The sequence below is a fragment of the Octopus sinensis genome, linkage group LG5 (genome assembly GCF_006345805.1).
Source record: "Octopus sinensis linkage group LG5, ASM634580v1, whole genome shotgun sequence".
In the NCBI taxonomy this organism is placed as follows: Eukaryota; Metazoa; Mollusca; class Cephalopoda; order Octopoda; family Octopodidae; genus Octopus; species Octopus sinensis.
Genome location: NC_043001.1, coordinates 65,649,332 through 65,664,570, shown reverse-complemented (window position 1 = coordinate 65,664,570; position 15,239 = coordinate 65,649,332). Strand labels below are relative to the sequence as shown.

At 35.5% G+C, this 15,239-nt stretch overlaps 1 long non-coding RNA gene across 1 annotated transcript; it reads right to left on the bottom strand.

The window, feature by feature from the left end:
• Positions 1 to 351: 351 nt before the first annotated feature.
• On the bottom strand, positions 352 to 14,471 carry LOC118763330. Its single transcript, XR_004999073.1, has 3 exons — positions 14,460 to 14,471; positions 4,328 to 4,335; positions 352 to 435 (listed from the first exon to the last, which is right to left on the bottom strand). It is a non-coding gene; the product is annotated as an uncharacterized LOC118763330 (long non-coding RNA).
• Between the last annotated feature and the right edge of the window lie 768 nt (positions 14,472 to 15,239).

Genomic DNA, 15,239 nt, shown 5'->3' with positions numbered 1-15,239 from the left:
GACTCAAATATACAACATGGCTGGTCGAATTTTTCAAAAACGAACAGCCATTTTCTATATTGAAGGATTGCTTGAAAGTACAAGGTATGTTATACGAGTCTATGAATTTATTGTTTTCACAGTAGCTCGATTTTAAATGCTATATAATCTCTCTCTCTCTCTCTCTCTCTCTCTCTATATATATATATATATATATATATATATATATATATATATATATATATATATATATATATATATATATATATAAATATATACACTACATATGTGGGAACTTCTGTCAGTGGGTATGTTTGTGGAGTTGTTAGCTAACTCCTCCTACATCGTTTTATCGATTTTGATGGAACTTGACACGTGAGTAGAACTCATGTCTGGAAACATCATGGCATACTCAGTTTGTTGAAAAAATCGATAATAGGGCCTCTGGAATGGATCCTTATAAAAACAAGGGAAACAACCCATTCATTTTCCTAAATTATTTGGTAAAAATGAAATTGAGTATGCTTATTTCTTAGTTAAAGTTATTCTCGCAATTTATCTAGTACAACCCTTAAAAATGTAAATAGTATTTTCCTAAACAATAGATCCACTTATTTCGTTTAGTGACTTATTCATGAATATACCAACACTAGCGCTCCTGATGGTAATATTCTCTGGGAACGCACAAAGGCCCTCTTCAGAGTTATTTACTTTGAATTGTTATTATCTCATATCTGATTATCCTGTTATTACGTAACATGCTTCACGATCTTAGTATACATGCCTCATTAGTATTTCCTCCTATGCTCTATATACTTTGTGAATGCATTAAAGCCCTTTTCAGGGTTACATTATTTGAATTCTTACTTTCAGGTAACTAATTTCCTGTTATTACATAACTGGCTTCACAATTTGAGTATTCATAACTTATTGAGAATTCCTAAAAACAAGATCCTATGTAAGACAGTTCGGTATCCTCTGTAAATGCACAAAAACCGTTCCAAGGGCTACATACTTTGCATTGTTGTTATTGGATTAGTGAAACAATTATGAGAATGTAACCAAGGGATAAGCCCCGCTTTCCTGGGAATCACCGGGTACGTCAGCTATATATATATATATATATATATATATATATATATATATATATATATATATGTATGTATAATATACATATACATATATGAAAGAAGTTGAAAACGCAATGGTGAATGTTTTGGATGGTTTATTTCTATAGGTTTAAATGGTTTTACAGATATTTATGATTTTCAAAAGCTGAGTGAATGATAGAAATATATGAGGCTATGCCACAACTGTCTTGCTTCTGACTGAAGTTCGAAAATTCTACCATTCTACCCATAAATATAGAGGTACGTTGTGACAGAGGTCATGGATAGATTTTATTGTCTTCTGTATTTTGTATTGGACATTCATATAATGAGAGGGGCAGAATCATCACCTGATCAGCACCTAGTTGTCTGCAGTCTGAGATTATTTACACTAGGGAAATTCTCTTGGTTTTATAGAGAGAACATAGCTCAAATTAGTATATGTTTAGGATACAACTTGATTACCAGATGATGATCACGTGATTAAGCTTTAAAATGTTTGTAAATCCATTGCTAACTGGCATTGCTGCGTTAATGTCATGTGACAATATTTTTGCGTTGAAAATTAAGGCTGACAACGTGTCTAGTGACAATCTCAAGCAATAAAGGCTCTCTAAGATTAACCTATCAAGTTTAGAGTGGACAGCATTTGTCTGTATATAGCCCAGCGGCTGAATGGTTATGATTTGTATGTATGTGCATAAGCATAAAATTTTGTTCGCCACTAAATCCGAGTATTAGTTTCATACGAGAAAAAGTTACGATTCTGCCCAAAGGTTGTTAGCTGTGTAAATTCACCGTGTCAAGTTCCAGAATAAGTTTGTGTGTGAGTAGTTGTTGGTGAATGAACTTTGTTGAAGTTTATTTATTTGTGGTTTGTATATTTGTATGAATATATTTTCTTTGCTTGTTCATGCTTGATCTGTGGTATTGATTGAAGACAAAGGTAAAGCGAGAAGACTTGGAATTATTTTTTGCAAATATGTCTGTTTGCCCATTTAGTGGGATTTCACTAGACCCAAGTTGTCCCTTGTATTGTACTGTTCCTATTTGTTTTGTGTTCGGCCCTTGTGGCCAATAAAAGAAAGTATTATTGTTATCATCATCATCATCATCATCATCATCATCATTATTATGATGATGATTATTATTATTATTATTATTATTATTATTATTATTAGTAGTAGTAGTAGTAGTAGTAGTAGTAGTAGTAGTAGTAGTAGTAGTATCATCATCATCATCATCATCATCATTATTATTATTATTATTATTATTATTGTTATCATTATGCCATCAAAGTAACACCGGGGTAAAATATACGAAGCCCAGTATATCCATCATGACTACCCGTCTGATAAGGGTACACCAGGCACATGCATGACAACCATATTTGCGCGACATGGTGATTTCACATCAAGATAAACAGCGCATGACCTTACAGGTGGCGCCCAGTTAGAATTTTCTTCTGGTCGAGTAGCCCATTCCGCTCAAAAGATCCCTGAATAAGGGTTGTTTAAGGGTTTTGAACGAACACCCATGTTTCTAAAGGTGAATCATCCAAACCCCAAAGAATTCCTCTCAACATTGGTTATGATGCTCCCCCACTACTTCTGGTCGTGATCAGAGATGCACATTTCGTTAGCCACCAAGGGACATGCTCAACTGGTTAAGGTCAAACAACTGACAAGCAAATCTGTGGTATTGAGCAGAAAATTTGCTGAAGACCATCTTTTATATCGAGACAAAACAATATATTTATTGTTGTTGTTGTTGTTGTCGTCGTTATTGTTGTTGTTTTGTTGTTATAAACATATTGTCTACCAATCCAGTTTAGTCTTTTTTATTGTTTTTGTTTTGTTTTTTGAAAGGGAAATACTTCTTGGGTGTTCACTACAAGTGTGTTTAGGGCTTCTGTATCCTACATATACGACGACGTGGAAAAAATAGAGAGCGAACGGTGAAACTTAAATTCTTTGGGTTTCATACAAGAATTTAAAGATATAATTATTTTTCCGTGTTAATATTGCCACCACCATTGATATGGTATGAAAAATGGGAAAGGAGTTATTTTGTGTTGCTTCACAAAGAGTATTTAAATGATTATTGTGAGTTGAGTGCAACTGTCAGTGTTCAACGGTCAAGGAAGTACCATGTTCTCAGCTTGTCTGTAGGCTGAAGGATACAGAGAAGAACACTTGTCAAGGTATTCTTGATGAATAAGGTGGCTCGGGACATGTGGGATTCTTTGGTTGTCCCAGAAGGGGTGTCCCCATAGGCACAAAACCTGAATGTTTTTGTGGGAAGGGGACTACCAATGCTCAACTGGTACTAATTTTATTGACTTTCGAAAGGTGGAAAAGTCGACCTCAGCGAAATTTGAACTAGCTATGAGAAGCCGGAAGAAATTATAAGCTGTTGTTGCTGTTGCTTTCGTTGTTGTTGTTGAAGGTTGTGAGCTAGCAGAATCGTTAATACGCCGAGCAAAATGCTTAGCAGTATTTCATCAGTCTTTACGTTCGAGTTCAAACTCAGTTGAGGTCGACTTCGCCTTTCATCATTCCAGGGTTGATAAAATAAGTACTACTGAGATCGATGTAATCGACTATCTCCCTTCGGTGAATCTGCTGGCCTTGTGCCCAAATTTGAAACCGTTATTTTTGTTGTTGTTGTTGTTGTTGAAGGCAGTAAGCTATCTGGGCCATTAACAGGCCCTACAAAATTCTTAGCGGCATTTCGTCCGTGTTTACGCTCTGCGTTCAAATTCCACCGAGGCCGACTTTGTCATTTATCCTTTCGGAGTCGATAAAATAAGTACCAATTGAGTACTGGGATAGATGTAATCAACATAGCTCAACCCCTAAAATTGTTGACCTTCTGCCAAAATTTAAAGACAATATTATAATTGTTGCTGTTATTGTAGTTGTTGTAAGCATTATTGTTATTCTTATGCAATTGCTTAAGATGACAAGCTGGCTGAACTTTTAGTAACCCGGGCAAAATTCTTAGCACCAACTTCATGTCTTAGGTTGAAATTCCGCTAAAGTTGACCTTGCCTTTCATCTTTCCGGGGTTGATAAAATAAGTACCTGTTGAGCACTGGAATCCGTGTAATCAACCTGCCTCTTCCCCACCAAATTTCAATCCTTGTGCCTATAATAGGAAGGATTATAATGCAATTGTTGCATCGCAAATTTAAGTGGAACGCGTATCTGTTACAAAGTTCTTGTGGAAATAATAACCTTATATTCTCGAGAAATATGAAAAGGAGTGTTATTTCTTTTATTCTTCACAAAGAAATTATTCATTTTGAAACCATTTTAAGAATCACTACCGTCTGATCTTTTCCTTTTTTTCTTTTTTCTTTTCCCCACCGAAATTTGTTAAAGTTTCATTCTTAGATTTCGTGACAAGTACAATAAAATGCTATTGGGTTGTCCGGAAAGTTCGTGCCGATTTTTAAAGGAAAGAAAAGGGTCAATAAATACTTGCCATTACATTTTTAATCAACCAAATATAAACCATTTTGTTGCTCAATGCGCCTCGATCTTTCCTTTAACTTGAAAATACCCTCTTCCCAGAATTGCGGTGATTTCATGGCAAAGGAATTGAAATTTTTGCCATTAAGACTATTCTGCAGAGACCTGAATAAGTGGAAATGCGAAGGAGCAATATCTGGTGAATATGGAGGGTGAGGTAACAAAACCCAGCCGAGCTGCAGCAATTTTGTCTGGTTCCCAAAGAAACATGCGGTCTTGCATTATCATATTGGAAAGCAACAACCTCTCTGTTGGCCAATTCTGAACGTTTCTCTTGAATTGCTGCTTTTAACTCGTCCAGTTGTGTGCAGTATTTCTCAGAATTAATTGTCTGGTTACTTAGGAGAAGCTCATAGTACAAAATTCCTTTCCCATCCCACCAGAACAAAGCAAGACTTTTTTAAGACCCACTTTTGGGGTGGCTAAGGGTGGCTCATGTCGCTTACTCCGAGATCACTTTCTCTGAACATTTCGGTAGATAATCAATTTCTCATCACCTGTCACAATTTGCTTTAAAAAAGGCGCGTTTTCATTCCGTTTATAAAGCGAATCACAGATGGAAATGCGGTCCAAAAGGTTCTTCTCACTCAACTCATGTGGTACCCAAACATCGTAAGGTTTTGTATACCCAAGCTTTACAGGTGCTCATGAACGACGGATTTTGGTAGGTTAAGGCTTTCTGCCAATTCTCGGGTTGTGCAATATGGGTTATTCTCAATTAATGACTTGATTTGGTCATCATCTGTAGTGGATGGTCTGCCTGATCGCTCTTTATCAATAAGGCTACAATCTCCAGCTCGGAACCTTGCGAACTACTTCCGTACAGTTCTTTCGGATAAAGAAACATCACCGTAAACTGCGCATATTTCTTTGGTTGCTTGTGAGGCATTTTCCCTTTACGGATAAAGAAAAGCATCAAGTGCCGAAAATGAACTTTCTTATCTTCCATTTTAAAGGGTTACAGAATTAACACAGGTTATAGGAATATAAACCTTCTTCCACGAAAAGATAGCTTAAACTGTGCTCTAAATAGAGGTGTAGTCAAATGTTATTTTAGGGACTCAACCATGTTCTAAAATAAGTCGAAAAGTAAGCTACTATAAATCGGCACGGACTTTCCGGACAACCCAATATTTTCTCACAGTGCAATTACATCAAACAATGACATTTGACAGTACAGTGACATCAGTCATTACAGTGACGTCAGAAAATTCGATAAAGATACTCTGTACTCTTTTATTTGTTTCAATCATTTGACTCTGGCCATGCTGGAACACCGCCTTTAGTTCAGCAAATCGACTCCAGGACTTATTCTTTGTAAGCCTAGTACTTATTCTATCGGTCACTATTGCCGAACCGCTAAGTTACGGTGATGAAAACACACCAGCGTCGGTTGTCAAGCGATGTTGGGGGGACAGACACAGACACACAAACATATACACACACACATATATACACATTTATACGACGAGCTTCTTTCAGTTTCCGTCTACCAAATCCACTCACAAGGCTTTGGTCGACCCGAGGCTATAGTAGAAGACACTTGCTCAAGGTGCCACGCAGTAGAAAGAAACCCGGAACCATGTGGTTGGTAAACAAGCTACTTACCACACAGCCATTTTCTTTAACATGTCTTTGTTTTTGGAGCACAGATGTTCCAAGATTATTCGGGATGGTGATGGTGGTGGTGGTGGTGCTATTGCTGCTGCGACTGATAATGATGATGATGATGATGAGGAGGAGGAGGAGGAGGAGGAGGAGGAGAAGGAGTATAGTGACGGTTAGAGTAAAGAAGCACAGCAACGACAACAACAGCAAATTTCTTGAGTAAATAATGTCGCTGACATCTCGTTGAGGTAAACAACTGATTATAGATGTTTGTAGAGATAAAATATTTCTTTCTTTCCACCATGGTGCAAGAAAAACAAAAGTTTTGTGGGATTATAACATTTAACAACAAAAACAACTACTACTACTACTACAAATACTACTACTACTATAAATACTAGTACTACTACAAATATTACTACTACTACTACTACTACTACTACTACTACTACTACTTTAAGTAGACTATCACTGGAACTTGATGGCAGCAGGTGTTGTTCTGCTGCAAATTTCTTTTATGCTGTCAGTGTCAATTATTTTTGTAATGTTTTACCAGACAGAGTTTAAAACTTTTTTTAAAAGTTAGATATGCGTTTTGGTGTTGTTTAACCCAAGGTGATCCCCATCCAACAGAGCTAAAAAGAACGGCGTTCCAGACGCGACTGTCTTTTCTTGTCTGCAAACACAGTTAACAGCACGGCTGTTTTGTGCTCTAATCGATTCGAGGAATTTCAATAAAAATTAATGAGAAAAATAAAGGCATTCCGGATTCGTCTCTCATAAGAGTGAAAGTTTAGGTTTAAGATCTGCTCGACTGAAAGGACCGTACTGCCCAGAGCATGGCAGCTTAAGAAAAATGTCAGAACTGAAAGGTTACAAATCTGTCAGCAAATATAATAATATAAATGAATAATATAAATGTAATAATATAAATGAATGTAATAATATAAATGAATCCCACGAGCCTCACATATTTAGACATGTGATTTCGCGGGACTAGGCACCATATCCCGAAATGTATGAGACAAAGGGTAGCGACTGAGTCACAGATTACTTAGAAATAGCAACCAAATATCCCTCAGTTTGAACTCAATTATCGTAAATAAAGAGGAATACATGGAACAATCTCGCCTGCAATAAACAAAACACAGAATGGTCATAGATGGTACATTTTTCATTGGATGTCAGTAAGTGGAACACCTTTCATTATAGCTCTGCTCGATTAGAGCTAACCTAGGGCTAAACAACAATAACGACAACTATAACAACACCAAAAGAATGAAATAAAACTTAATTGGCGAATTACACATTGGAGATGAAACAAGAAGATTTTGTAATGATAAGATCCGGAGTTCACTTCAGCTGGGTGGCATCTTAGGTGACAGTCTAGGGTCTATCCAAACCATGAGAGAGAAATTAGGTCGAGAGCATATGCCGTTGGTGATCAGAGTGGTCTTAAATCTGTGGAGTATCAATATCAGAAGGAGTGCATTGTCAATGACTCGCATATTTTGTACACAAAATACACTTTACAACTCAGTTCTTCCCCACTTCTTTTCTCTTCACTAAGCTATTTTTATGAACTCAAATTGTAACCTTTATAATATCCGCCCCATCAGTTACTCCCGTGGCAAATAAAAAATATCTTTCTTCTCTTTATCATCATCGTCGTCATCGTCATCATCATAGTTGTTGTTAGTGGTCAACTGACAAAATCGGAAAAGTGCACGGAAGTATATTTTCCAGTTCATTACGTTTTGAGTTCAAACCTCGCCGAAGTTAACTTTGTCTTTCATCCTCTCAGAGCAAATAAAATAAAGTATCTGTTAAGTATTGGGGTCGATATAACCGACTCCCCCCTTGTCTCAAAAATTTGTGCCAAAATCAGAAACAATTATTATTGTTGCTGTTGATGTTGTTACATGTATCTTACTTTTCTACCTACTCTGTTCGTCTCTATCCCATCCTCTCGTGCTCTCTCCTTTTTTTCTCTATGATGGAGGCGGTGGTGGCAATGACAGTTAACAATCTTTATTAGGTACGGGTCTGTCTTGATCGAGCCGATTTATGAGCAAAGGTGTACCAGCCGTGACCATGAAGTTTTAATTTTATTCAATGTGTAATTAGAGTTACATTTACAATGCATCCTACCTTGGATAAAACCATGAAGTCTCATTTGAGAAAGTCCTGTGAACACCCACATATTTGTATTGCTGCTACTTCTACTACTACTGCTACTTCTACTACTACTACTAATAATAATGAGGATTATGATGATGACGATGGTGGTACATTTATTTTAGTACACACACACAGACACACACACACATATAGAGAGATAGATAGACAGACAGATAGAGAGAGAGAGAGAGAAAGCGAGAGAGAGATATATATAACAGTGTTACAAAAAATGGGTTGCCTCGGATCGAGTGAGACAGTTTCGGTGACAGTCTCTCAAAGTGGAACATAAAATAAAGAGATAACCATTTGTATGGGGTGAGAAGGAGAGAAAAAGAAAGAATGTGTATATGTGTGTGCGTGTCTATGTACATATATTTATGCATGTTTATATGTATATAATATGTGTGACTACAAACATAGATATATGTATATATCTATACATACATATATATATACATACATATATATTTATACATACATACACACACTCACAGACATATATATATATATATATATATATATAGCATATATATATATATATATATATATATATATATAGCATATATATATATATATATATATATATATATATAGCATATATATGTATTATATGTATGTGTGTGTAACATATATATATATATATATATATATATATATACATTACAAGCACACATACACATACACACATATATATATATATACTCGAAAGAAAAGACGATGGAGCTAGGAGAAATATGCATTCTAACCATCGGTAACGCATGGCTGATTCTATTAATAATAGAAGAGAATAGAGTTTCTGTGCCTAGAGAGATAATTTACGTCTGCTTGTTGACTTAAAGGTCATAAACAATGCAAAAAACCCATGGTGTTGGTACAAAGAAAAATGAGTGAACTGAAATATGCGACACAGAAGTGTAGGATATATATATATATATATATATATATATATATATATATATATATATATATATATATATATATATATGTGTGTGTGTGTGTGTGTGTGTGTGTGTGTGTGTGTGTGTATACATACATACATACATACATACATATAGAGAGAAAGGGGAGAGAGACATACACACAAACACCTGTATGTATGAATGCATGTATGTATACATGGTTTGGTCTTCGTTCAGTATTTTGTCATGTTGCAGTCACACCTAAGTCGCTAAATATTTATCTAAAACAAGGGGGGGGGGGTATCGTCTTCATTTCGTTGTTCTTACTAGTTACACTTTTCTTTCTTTTCCTACTATTTCTAGTATATTTCTTTCTTTTTTAATATGATGTAGCTTGACCTTCCCGTGAACTACAATGATTAAGAGTGACTACAATGAAACTACTAAGTATTTGTACAGCCTGCTTAAAAATGGTGATTCAGCAAAAATAGCAGTACTTGATCCAATAAGTGCCCATCCCTAATAGTTATAGGAACGTGTCAGATTTAGCTTCAGTTATTTTATTCGTTTTATATTTCATAGTTTTTATGTTTTCATTGCTTTGTTGGTCGGATATTTATCAGGATTAGAACAACAACTAAACCAATATTGTTTATTCAAAGAACAACACTTGCTTCTTTCATTGTTTTCCCTACATACTAAGACAGAACCTCAAAAAAATTAACGGTACAAATTGGCCATTAAATTTATTACGAGTATTTCAACTCCCTTCGTTCCGTTTATTCTTTTTAAATTCAGCTTTCTAATTGTTGTGTTTTCTAACACTTCTCGAAAGCTTACAATTTTATGAATACATTTATAAGGTATTTTATTTACACATACATATATATTTCTTTACTGCCCACAAGGGGCTAAACATAGAGGGGACAAACAAGGGCAGACAAAGGGATCAAGTCGATTACATCGACCCCAGTGCGAAACTGGTACTTTATTTATCGAACCCGAAAGGATGAAAGGCAAAGTCGACCTCGGCGGAATTTGAACTCAGAACGTAACGACAGACGAAATACTACTAAGCATTTCGCCCGGCGCGCTAATGTTTCTGCCAGCTCACCGCCTTTATTTACACATACATATATGCTCAGATCTCTCTCTCCATTCCATTTCTCTCTGTCTGTCTGTCTCTCTCTGTCTTTCTCTCTCTCTCTCTCTCTCTCTCTCTCTCTCTCTCCTCTCTCTCTCTCTCTGTCTGTCTGTCTCTCTCTCTCTCTCTCCTCTCTCTCTCTCTCTCTCTCTCTCTGCATGTGTGTGTATGTCTGTGTGTGCGTGTCTGTGTGTCTGTGTCTGTGCGCGTGCGTGTATGTATATCAGTAATAATTTTATATTCGGATATATACCTTGTAGTATGCCGTCTAGAGCCCATTCACAGTATTTAGCTCTCTGATGTCATCAACAGTATGGAGGTACATGCCACTGGGTTTACTTCACTAATTCCTTCGTGTCCGTGGGGTTTATAAAAATATGAGAGAATGAAAATGCAGTTCACGAGACCCTTTATTATTCACTACGATTATTTCGACCCATCATGCACCGATGCCAGACGGGTGAGATGCTGTACAATGAGTTGTAGTACATGATAGGTGCCGAACAAAATGGTAACGTCTAAAAACAAATTCAAAACTTAAACATTTTGTTTTGTGTAAAAATTTTGGTTTTGTTTAGCTCATATGATAGAACTCAAGACGAGTGTCGCGGTGCTTATCTTTTCAAAGATATTTAAGATGAAAAAGTTATTATATAAGCTAAATGTACCAAAAGTACGTAAAAGTATTTTCAATATTATTACTTATTACAGTACTAAGACGACGAGGCAGCGTGAAAGCTTTGCGGCATTTCATCTGTCTCTACATTCTGAGTTCAAACTCCGCCAAGGTTATCTTTGCCTTTTATCTTTTCGGTACTCTATAAAATGAGTATAGGCTTCGCAATGAGGTCGATGCAATCAACTTCCCTCCCCTCCGGATTTGACGACCTTCTTCCAAAATTGGGAACCAATATCACAAAATTTGTGATTCAGTTCAATATTTAGGTATCTTGCAAAGATCTACCTCATATTCATAGAATACATTATATTGTAATAAATATCATTCACGCACGGCAGTGTGTGAATAATATTCTTAAGGTCAACATTTACTCATTCGCGACCACTTCTAGGCTTTGTCACTAATTCCGTTTTTTTTTTTGGTACCAAATTTGATGACGTCTCTACATTTTTAGATTGGTCACCTCCTAAGCTACATTTTGAGCTATAAAATTTGAAATTTGGTTAAGCAGAAAAAAGTTGAGATTTCGAGTATGTGAGGTCAAAAAGGGGAGAATAATCTGAAATCGACTTTAGGGATATACACGCGACGCTACATACATATTTTCCTAAATATACACACACGCAAACACAAACAATGCACACACACACACACACACACACACACAACACACACACACACATGCACATACACATAAGTAACTTTTAAAACGTCCAGGAAGGGAAAAAAGGTGTGACGTATACGTAGCTTTAAGGGGAGAGAGGGTAAGTTGACAACAATTGATGACAAATGGACTCTTTTCTACTGTCCATCGTAAATAAACACTCACACACATACACACACACACACTCATACACACACACACATACATACATACATGCATACATACATACATACATACATACTTATCGCAAAAAATGTTACTGAGGTTTGAAGTTTAATCATTTTCACCTAATCAGACAGTATTTAGAAGTTGGCATTTTCTACATGATAGCTGTCTATCACAAAATGAAAGCAAAATCATTATGTGAGGATGACTTTTTATTAAACAAACGAAAGCGAAGCATTACGACGACCAAGGCTGTAAGAACTTCTGAACTTTTAATAAGTTATTTGTTTGCTTTTAAACTTTAATTCAATATTAAGAGTAGCAGAATTTAGATTATTATTTCTTAGGGTAAATTGACAAAGTTTTTGCTTTCAGATTTTCAGAGTAGCAGGATTCAGATTTTTTTTTCAGGCAAGTTCACAAGAACAATAGCTGAATTGCAGGTTTTATTTTTATTTTGCATGAATTTCGACTAACTAACTAACTAACTTTGCCCTAACAAAGACAGGTGCCTCCTCCAGCCTTACAGTGGATGCATTGGCTATTTTTGCATTTTAAAAAAATGTATATTAGCCATGGTTTTACTATTCATAAGATCATATTCTCTTCTCACTATATAGCTGATATATTCTCATATCTCTTTTTGCTTGCTCTTATTACTATATATAGTTATAGCTCATTTACTTCTTGATTTTATAATAAAACTAGCTGAGGCACCTAAAAATGTATAGACGTCATCAAAATATGTTGCATAGAAATTTGTTATTCTAAATTCAATTTATTCTCCAATTGAGAAATCAATTCCGAATTCGTGATAGTAATAATAATAATGATGATGATGATGATGATAATAATAATAATATAATAATAATAATAATAATAATAATAATAATAATAATAATAATAAGACTGGACGTGTTCTTCGTTGCTCTGACCAGTCAGCAGCTGAAGACACAGAAACACTAATATAACCCAGCAGGACAACTGAAAAAATAACTCTAAAAGACTGGAATATCAACAGTTTTCTGTGAGAATTTTGAATTTCCCTCTAAATAAGTTAAGGAACTTACATATCTACGCCTTTGGACACACACACGAACACAAAAAAAAAACCTAGCAACTTTAATATCTCCAGTTTTGTGTGAACATTTTGTCTTCCCTTCTTTCCTGACTAACAGAATATGTAAACATTCCTTTTATTGTAACAACATAATTAAATGCACGATAAAAAATTAAGGAAGTAGGCACCTGCCAATATATACATACTGCACAACTACAAAAACAGTAAACCACAGCAAAACTTTTAAAAAGAAAAGAAAAATTTATAAAGAAAAAAGAAAAAGAAATTCAGAAATTCAAGAATCCAACAAAGTGAACATCTTTTCCTCCTACTATTCCCAAAGACTGGAATATCTACAATTTCCTGTGAATATTTTAAATCTCCCTCAAAATAAAATAAGTTAAGAAACTTACATACCGACAACTTTCGAACAAACAAACGATCAGCTTATAAAAAAAAAACCTTTAATATCTACAACTAATGTGTGACGACTTACCCTTTCCTCTCTCCCTGAGTATTCGAAAGCATAAGCATCATCCACCTTTTTATACCAAGAACACTACCATTTCTCGCTGTACGGTCATACAAAAGACCGTATTTAGTAGCTTGTAAAACTTTACTATCTACAACTTGTTTTCTTTTCATTTTGACCCTCCCTGAGTGTTGGAAAATGTAAACGTCCTTTTCATTGCAAAAGACCTACTGCATTCTCCAACTGGACAAACGATCATCTCAAGAAAACTTAAAAACTTTAATATATTACCCAAATACGTAAACACTTTTTATTGCAACACAACAATTGAATTCAGAAATTCAAAATTTCAACGACATAAATATCAGCATGTATGTGTGTGTGCATATATATATATATATTGTGTGTGTGTGTGTGTGTGTGTGTGTGTGTGTGTGTGTGTGTGTGTGTGTGTGTGTGTGTGTGTGTGTGTGCGTGTGTGTGTATACTATTATTAGTGTTGTTGTTTTTTAAACCAGTAATTACAAATAGAACGGGTTGAATTGCTTCTTTTCAAGGCAGCAATCCCAGTATCCACTGGTCGTAGTAAATGCATTTGACCTCTACTGACCTAAAGGGTACGAAGAGTCCTTTGTCTCTATGGCTGACCTCCCCATCGAATCTATTTATAGACCTGTAGATATGATCTATTCATCAAACTGTTACCCAACTTTTCCCTAAAACAATGGTGGTGGTGGTGGTGGTGGCGGTGGTGGTGGTGGTGGTGGTGGTGGTGGTGGTGATGGTGATAATGACAAAAATAAAAATAATAATAGTATGTTGCAGTTGCTAATACTAAATACTACTAACACTAAATTAACACTACAACTACTACTATTATGATAGCACAGGTATCTGAGGCCCAACTACCACCCTTACCACTACCCCCATCCACGCTACTGTTGCTGGTGCTACTACTACTACTACTACACATAAAACAATAAAAATAATAATAATAATAATAATAATAAAAATGATAATAATAATAATAATAATAATAATAATAATAAAAATAATAATAATAATAATAATAATAAAAATAATAATAATAATAATAATAATAAAAATAATAATAATAATAATAATAATAATAACAAAAGGAAACGGGTGGAGACCCCTCCTCCTCATCAGCTGATTAATGATACATCAAGTGATGGTGTCAATAAAAACATTGGTAATTGCGCAACCTGAAATCGCTACCTCATATGAGTGACAATGAAAAAATATATTGTGAAGAACGGTGGTAATGAAACTGAAGCCAATGATGGTGACAGTGTTACATCCGGTAGGCTCAGAGATTCTGATCCGGCTCCAGGCTCTTAATATCCAGAAAGGGACCACCACACACGGCATAGAAGGAGCAAGCAAATTAATGCTGTTGTCATGGAGTGTTACTACCTGAGCAGCCCGGTAGATGAAAATGGTGCTCAAATTACGGGTTACCGACAACGTATATATGATCATTGGAAAGAAAAGGGATTGTTTCAACTCACAGAACAGAGACTATGTAATCAAGCTAGAGCAATAAGGAAAAATTTTTGGTTCACAGAAGTAGAACTCAATGTTATCAAAAGACGGGTCATGGAAAATAGCAGCAGAGATAACAATGAAAATACAGTTCTTACTAAGACTGATCCCAGAGCACAGGAAATTAGCTGTGGTAGTTTACTTGATGAGAGACGTATAGATGATCTAAAAGAAGAC